Here is an 8,779-nt window from a genome sequence, read left to right as displayed (position 1 = left end):
TTCTAATAGCTTTTTATGATTTACTTCCCAATAATATTTGGCAAGTACTTACATAGTTGAGTCTATTTTTCAGAGATTTGACAGCGAGGTGTATTATGATGGTCAATATGCTTCGGCTAGAAACAGACATTCCTCTCATACTTTGTAAGCTAGAACACATATTTCCACCTAATTTTTTTTATTCAATGAAACATCTACCAGTATATTTACCATATAAGGCACAAATAACTGGTTCTGTGCAATACAAATAGATGTATCCATTTGAACAATTTTTTTTAAAAAAATAAATAATAATATAATGTTCGTAACAAAGCAAGAGGAGGGGTCAATATGTAATGTTTATCTAGTTGAAGAAGCATCTTCTTTCTTCTCCTATTATTTTACTGATAATGTTAAAATTAGATATCACAAGTGCCCTAGAAATTTTGATGATGCTCAGAATATAGATCCATCAATGCTTTCTATTTTCAAATTTTCTAATAAACCAATGGGTGCATCTATTTCTAGATGGTTAACTCAACAAGAATACTATGTTGCAAGAACATGCATACTCTTAAACTATGATGAGGTCAAAGTAAGTTGACTTCTCTAATCAAACATTTATTTTGTTGTATTAGTTTGTTTGATAACCTAATTGTCTTAAAATTACCTTCTTTCACAGCTTGTATGAACAAAATTATATCTACAAAATCCATCAATGAGTGCAAGTGAGGTAGCTAAAAAATTAGAGACCGAATTTGCATTATGGTTTCAAATACATGTAAGTTAGAGAAATTTTCATAATTCTTCATTAAATTAAGTTTGGTCCTAATTTATATCATAACTATTTTGATAAGTGAAGACCACAAAATATCAAATGTGCAAGATGATAGAATATTGAATCTTACATCAGGATCCCTCCGTCAAATAATGGTCTACTCTGGTTACTATGTTAATGGTCTCAAATTTCACATGATACAATGAGATTCACGGAGATTAACTTATAATTCTAGTGTTTGCGTTAAAGGATCTATTAACAACAATAACACTGAGTTTGATTACTATGGTAGACTTGAGGAAATCATGGAGGTTGATATCCTGCATTACCTATAAAAAGGTGTGTGTTGTTCAAATATTCATGGTATGATCTGACCCCAAGAAAAGGTATTAGAATACATCCAAATTATAATTTAGTTGAGGTTAATGCAAACAGAAGGTTCAATAAATTTGAACCTTTCAATTTTGGAATACAAGTAGGTCAAGTTTTTTATCTTAAATATCCTATGAAGAGAAGAAGATCTAGTGAATGGTTGTCTTATTTGTCGAATGAAGCCTCGTTCGACTATAAAAATGTTGAACACCATCACTACTCAAAACCATGATGTATTTCAAAATAACAAAGTAGAGAGACATTCAGTTGATTCACAACTCTAATCTACATCATAATTACTTGTGGATGTTAATATCACTTACGAGGAGATAGATGATGGAGAGATATCCAACAGTGAGGATCTTGTTGAACTAATAGAGTCTAGTGACGATGACTTAGAAACTGTTAATGTTGAGTAGAAATGCTTCGAGAGTCTAGCATTGATTAAATTTTGGCATTATTGTTCATCAAATAAGTTATACTTCAATCATGTTTTGTTGCTTAATTATCATATTAGTAAACTTTATTATGATGTACTTTAATGTTATTTTAATATTATATATCATGGCAGATTATCCAGCACCACTCCGTGGATCTACAATGCTTAAGGTTGTTGGAGAGTTGTAAGTATTTTTTTTATTATTAATAATTCAAGTTCTTTATTTATAACATATATCTTATGTCTTAATATTTTTTATATGCAGGTTTACTCCTGATGGTCAATGATGTGAGCTCGAGTGTCGTGCTACGGGAGCTTATCAAATTACAATTAAAGTTTACCGAACCCCTCTACACTAAAGTAGTATAGGAGTGACTCGGGTCGTCTCCCAAAGAATGTAACGATAGGATGATAACTTCAGAATTGGTTATGGATTTTGGATTTTTGATATGAAACTGGGGGTTTGGATTTTGAATTTTGAACTACAATTTGAAGTAACAAACAAGTATGAAATTAAACCTAAGGAATAAAAGAGCAATACAAGTATGAAATCTAATCCTAATTAATGAAAGACATCCTATCTATCCATTAATAGTGATCTCATAGTGCATTGTCACTCTACACTACGATTTCACCATTAACGAAATTAAACTAAGAAATGAAATAGCAAAGCATTAAATGAACCTAACCTAGTCAATGAAAGACATCGCAAGTAAGAAAACCTAGTCTAACTTAAACTATGATTGCAAGGAAATTAAAGACAACATAAAGTAAGCATTGAATGAAATCTAGAGCATTAAAGAAATCTAATCTAACATAATTGCATCCAAATAAAGAATAGAACTTAGAGCAATTGAAAGAGACAAGATAAACAAGAATTAAGCAGAATAAAGTGCTCGAATTTAAACTTACTGTTGTAAGAAACATTTTGTCGAACACTTTACGAGCATGAATCAAAATGACATGAGTACGTGCACTAAAACATGGGAGAACAATTTAGTACAAGCATCAAACAATCAACCACACAAAATTAACATATCGATACGAATCAAATAAAAAACTGCAACAAACAAAAGCTGTCCAGATCTGATGAAGAAGTGCTGCTCTGTTCGAAATCTGATGAAGGACTGCTACTGAACACGCTGGAATGAAGTCGCCTGCCCTAGCTTCCTCCTCTAACTCTTCCTGCGTCACACGAAATGCCAGCTCCAGAACCCCCGGAACTGATGAACAACAACTAACTCTGCTGGTGCTGCTTGCTTCAACAACTATGGGATGAACGCAAACTTCCAACGAAGAACCCCTTCGGATGGAAGCTAAACGGAAGATGGAGGTGCTGTGAAATGGAAGAACCACCGATCCTCTGAAATCTGTCGCCTGAACCCCAGTCGGAAGACACTGTCAGAAGGTGAAGAATCTCACCGGAGAAACCCTCTCCAGCGAGGTGAAGATCGTTGTCGTTGCTTGTCGCTCCCTGCCCGATTGCTGCTATCGCACGCCGCTAGAATCAAGGAGAAGAAGAAGTGGTGGGCTGAGGATAGATGGTCGGCCGACGGCAGTAAAGGTAAGGGAAGAGTACTGTAACACCCCAAATTTCATGATTTGGAGTCCTAAAAGACCTTATTAAAATCTAGAAATGTTTTAGAAAAATTCTAGAGATTTTTAGAAATTTTTAGAGTATTTTTATGTAATTTTTGGAGTTAGTTTGGTATTTTTACCAAGAGGAAGAAGTCTTAAAAAAAAAAGAGAGAAAAAGAATACGTTGAAGTCGGGTTTTGAACCCAAGATCTCGGACCCGAATCCAAGTCTTAACTGAACTCAAACAACCAGCTGATCCACGGCTGTTTTGTTATAATTTAAGGGAATTAAATATAATTAAGCAGTCTTAAGAAACGAAATAAAAATTCCGTTTAAAAAGGAGCCGAAGGCGGCTCAAACCCGAGACCTTCGGGAATTCATCTTTCCAGCGGACCAAGCGCGCACGCTGGTATTTCGTAAACAAATTTATAAGGAATTGGTCTTAAGCCATAACTGAATTAGAAAATACCTAAGTTATAAGAAGAGATTATTTTCCTCTCCCGTGACCAAAACCTTTCCCCTATCCTCCTCCTTTTGCGCGCGACGGTGTTTCGGCTCGAGGAAGACGAAGCCGACGGAGCTAGGGCTCAACTCCGGTGGCCGGCGAAGGCTCCCTTCCGGCGGATCTTCACCAATCGAGACCACCTCGGCAAGAGGGCCCGTAGGCACGAGGAAGCGGCCGGGAAACTTAAGCTTCGCCGCAAACCCTAGATCTCTCTCCTTCGGTTGTAAGTCCAAGAAAACGAAGGTAAGTTGCTCTTCACCTGCGGTAAGAGTAGCTATGTAGATATTTTTCTTGTTAGTTCTTGTTTTTTCGAAGTAAGATGTAAGGGATTGAACTTTGAAGTTCTACCGTGGGTTGAGGATCTGGATTTTTGTGGTCTATTATCATTTATTCATTAATTCCACTTAGATCAGTTCTTACGGAGTTAATTATATGTAATCCTATCTATCATCAGATACTATCCCAAGGATTTCGTTTCTCAATCGATTCAATGCAAAGTGCAAATTTTAGAATCTCCATTCCATCTATCTGGAGTTTTTGTACGTAGCTTAATGTTGTTAGGTTTCATTTTGTTGGTTGAATAAACTTGGAATGAAAGGAAAGGTTAGTGTTAATTTTGATTGAGTTGGCTGGAATGATTTTAAAGAGTGGCTCGGAAGCTTAAAATTAGTTTCAATTTCTCTCTTCATATCTTTTATTGTGTATATCATGTTCCTGGTAAATTAGTAAAATTATCTGTTGAAGGAGTGTTAGATATTAACATTAAGATGAAATTATGATTAGAACTTCCTTTGACATTAAAATTCGCATTCTGGTTAGTGTTTCTTGGGCAATTTAAAAGAGAGTCATGTTCCAGTCTTTAGCTCACCACTTCCTTCCTAGTTGTAGGATGGCTTGCTTTCTCCTTAAGAATGAGGTTCCCTCCAAACAGTCTAAACAAGTCTGAGAACAATGCAGTGTAGGTTTAATTCCAACAAGTTAGATTTAGTTTAAGCTTGGATCCAGATTTTTATAAATTATTGCTTGCAGTTTGATAAGTATAGTATGCAAACTTTAATAAGCAGATTTTTATAAGTATAGCATGCAGATTTTTGTAAGTATAGTATGCAGATTTTTATAAGTATAGTATGCAGATTTTTAATAAGCAGATTTTCATAAGTATTGCTTGCAGATTTTGATAAATATTGCATGCAGAACTTCAATCTTAGAACAGATTGTTAATAAGCTTAATATGCAGAATTTTATTAGCATAATAGGTAGATTTTCGGTTTGAGCATTTTAAAGTTAGAATTCGCTTAAACATTTCAGTTTTTTTTAAAGGAAGTATTCTTTTAGAAGTATTAACAAGTATAAGAAGATAAAGAAAAGAAAGAAGAAGGTCAAGGCCTTAAGTAGATCCCAAAGTCAAGACTTTAGGGATTTTGGCACACAATGTGCTAAAGAAAATGCCGAGGCATTATATATTAGAAGTATTAAAAGATAACAAGTATTTTACTTTTATCAGTGGCACTGTACTGGACTCTCTGTCCTTGGGCTGGGCTCCCATAGTCGTCCCTAGGTTTAGATAACCTAGTAGTAACGGCAAATGGGCCGCCAAATGGATCGGGTCGTTACAAAAGTAAAAGCACAGTTGTCGGGCCCAAGAGAAGTTGATTATTATTTTGAAGTATTATAAGTATAAGTTTTTGAACAAGTAAAACAAGTTTTACATAAACATAAAGTATTAAAAATTAAGTTTAGAACAAATGAAATAAGTTTCATATAGTTCTAAAAATCAGTAAGTTTAGTTCTTTATTCTACCATGGTTATCTAGTGGATGAGTAGTTTTCATGTTTACCTATTAGATGAGTAGCATGATTAGCTATTAGAATTACATGAGTATATTCCTTAGCTTTTCTTTGCTATTAGTTTGACATGAGCAGTTATGTTTATGCTTTATTTCTTTTAGAGCATATAGTTTCTAGTTCTTTTCGTATACATGCACATTCGTGATTTTGTGAGTTAGATAGCGCTTACTAAGCAAATTTTGCTTATAGATTGCACTTTCTCTTACTGCAGATACAGGAAAGGAAAAGATATAGAAAGGAAGGCGACAAGGAGGTGTTCGAAGGATGTGTGATGCCAGGACTATGGAAGCCTTGGGACTTAGTTAAGAATTTGTTTAGATTAATTCTTTATTTAGGATGATAAGAAAATTAGGAAGTAAGAAGTTGTATTTCATTATTAAGCTTCTGCGTTTAGTTTTTATTGTCTTTTGCTATGTTAGGAGTATTTGAGATAGTATTTGTTATTTTGATATGATTAGGACGTAGTAGAAGAATTATAATATTGTGTGATGATTTCTGGTGTGGTTTTCTTTATTTTGGATTTATTATACTGCGTGGTTGATTGATATGTGTTCCAGCCGCTTGTGGCTGAGTATATATTGCATGTATTGTTGAATATGGTCACCGGTACAGGGGAGATTCTGTCGGAATTTTTTGGTAGGGTTTTCATGTGATTTTTAATCATACCGGTTAAGTAGAGTTAGTAGTTAAGTAACAGTCATCCTTAGAGAGTAGTAGTAGTAAGAAGGGTGGTCGTTACAAGTACCGCCGGTCGGTGAAATAAGAAAGGAGGAGGTGGCGCGGAGAAGAAATCGCGTGCCCTAGCCACAAAACGCGAACATAATAGGGATCCTCTCGGCACTGTGTCGTGCGGGTGAGGAAGAGGAATTTCTTAACGGGTTCAGGTTTTGGATCTTGCATTTAAGGTTAAAGGAAAAATCCGGATCCAATATGAGAGTAAGGATTGAAATTGGGCTTTTTATAATTGGGATTGAGGATTGGATTTGAAGAGTAGGCTTTTCTGATTGGGCTTGAAGAGTGGAGCTCTACTTCTTTCTTGATCCAAATTGGAATGAAATGAGTCAAGTTCTTCGAATTAGCTCATGCTCAACCTTAGCATTGGGTCCAATTAATTTGACTCCACTCATGTCTATGGCTCCTCTTTAATTCCCTACAAAAATCATGAAATAATAGCAAAATTAGGGGAAAAGTATAAAAAGCTCATAAATATATCCTAACTCATGAATCATAATATTAAGCAAGATTTAAGTGGATGAGAGGATAAAAATGCTAAGTATAAGAGCTAAAATATTGCATAAAAATACTAATTATCAGTCAACGAGTAGTGACATATATTAGCAGAAAATTTAAAGAAAGAGTATGCATTTTTAGTACTATATGCAGACATGTAGACTAGGAGACCAAGGATTTTTATTATAATGAATTTGTGGTAAGTAAATTGAATATGTACAATATATTTATCCTTTAATGTACTAAATTTTTAATTTTTAATTGTAGAAAAAAATTCATGGGAGGATGGACACGAGCCAGAATTTGCAGCGACTTGGAATATTTATTGTGTCAAATTGTACAAAGACCTCTTATATTATATGAGAAGGAATGACACAAGACCAGCTTATGTATCTGATGAGATCTGGGGTGCATGGACGACCACTTGGTTTGCAGAGAGATGGCAGATAAAGGCTCTAAAAGCTTGAGAAAATATAAATACAGAGTGAGGTGGTCCGAGTACCGGATTCGCTCGACATACATCAGGATCCCGATCTATTATTGAGCACGCTATGGATCTGGTGAGTTTAATTTAAAGTTATATAAATCAAATTTTTATTTATTAACAAACTTGTATAATTTTGGCCTAACTTATTTATGTATGTAGGAGCGTTCTTTAGAAAGACAACCCACTTGCCTGAAAATCTTTCTCAAGACACTAGAAAAAGGATGACACATATATTGATATTCGATCCAAAAATATTGGGGTTTGAATTATTAACTTTATTATATTTAATCGTTAATAATGATTAATTAGTTTTAGTAATTATGTATAAAATATAAATCGTATATTTTTTTTCTACATAGGAGGAAATGATAAGTAGAGTGGCTCAAGCATCTCAGCCACTAGTAGAGGGAGGGGAGTCACAAGATATATCCACTTAGTAAATAAATAATGTTTATTATGATGTTACGGGTTGAAGGACAAAGAACTTCTCCTTCTACAGCCTTGGCTCCCAAGCCAAGGTGGTATTTGATCGCTTGAGGACTCCTAGGGGTCGTGCTAGTTCCTCTTCTTCTTCTTCTTCTGAGGTGGAGTCATTAAGAAAAGAAAATCAAGAATTGAAGACTCAAATGACTACGATGGATCAGAGGTGGGAGGAGAGATGGGCTAGGTGAGAGGAGAGATGGGCTGCTCAGGAGCAAACATTGGCCCGGATACAAGTAGTCATTGCTAGATGGGACTAGTCACAGCAGCCCCAGTCACAACATGGTATTGAGTCACAGGAGACTCGAGACCCATCAGACTTTGCTGATGATTAGATTTTTCTGAGGTATGTTCAACTACAACTTGATTTTTTTTTTATTTATCATACATTAATTAAGTAAAATATATTTATTCTATTGGGATATTATTAGATATTATCTTAAATTATATTACATTTGTCAGGAGCCTGGATTAATACATTCACCATCATCACCATCATCGGATATCCAAAATATAATCCAGGTATTTTTTTTATGTAAAATTAGTTATATATTACAATTTTTATTTATATATTACATTTGCATCGATGCATTCTGATCATAATATCTTGTATTTGACTTTTACAGAATTATATTTGGATATATGTGTAGGAGATGTATCATGGTAATATTTTGTATTCACTTTTGGATATTTATGATTGTGAGTATTTTGTATTTGGATAGTTATACTTCTGTTTTGTACTAAATTTTTGAGATTTGGATAGTTATTATTGTGTTTTGTATTGAATTTTGGATAGTTTGATTGTTTGTATGTTGTGAGCATATTGTATTTGTGAGTATGCTGTATGGATTGTGATTTATGTGTAGATTGTGTTTGTATTGTCATTGTTTGTGATAGTTTTTATTGATATAAAAATCGTATGCAAGATACATTGTAAATAAAAGGGAGGTTTTTTAAAAATTTTATTAAATTTTGTCGACGAGATCATGATTCTGTCGGTGATTCACCATTCCGTCGACAAAATATCAAAATTTGCACAATAAATTTTTTATATAATACCGACTGAATTAACGATTTAGTCGGT

This window comes from Zingiber officinale, chromosome 5A (assembly GCF_018446385.1).
Source record: "Zingiber officinale cultivar Zhangliang chromosome 5A, Zo_v1.1, whole genome shotgun sequence".
Classification (NCBI taxonomy): domain Eukaryota; kingdom Viridiplantae; phylum Streptophyta; class Magnoliopsida; order Zingiberales; family Zingiberaceae; genus Zingiber; species Zingiber officinale.
This window is presented reverse-complemented; position numbering follows the sequence as displayed.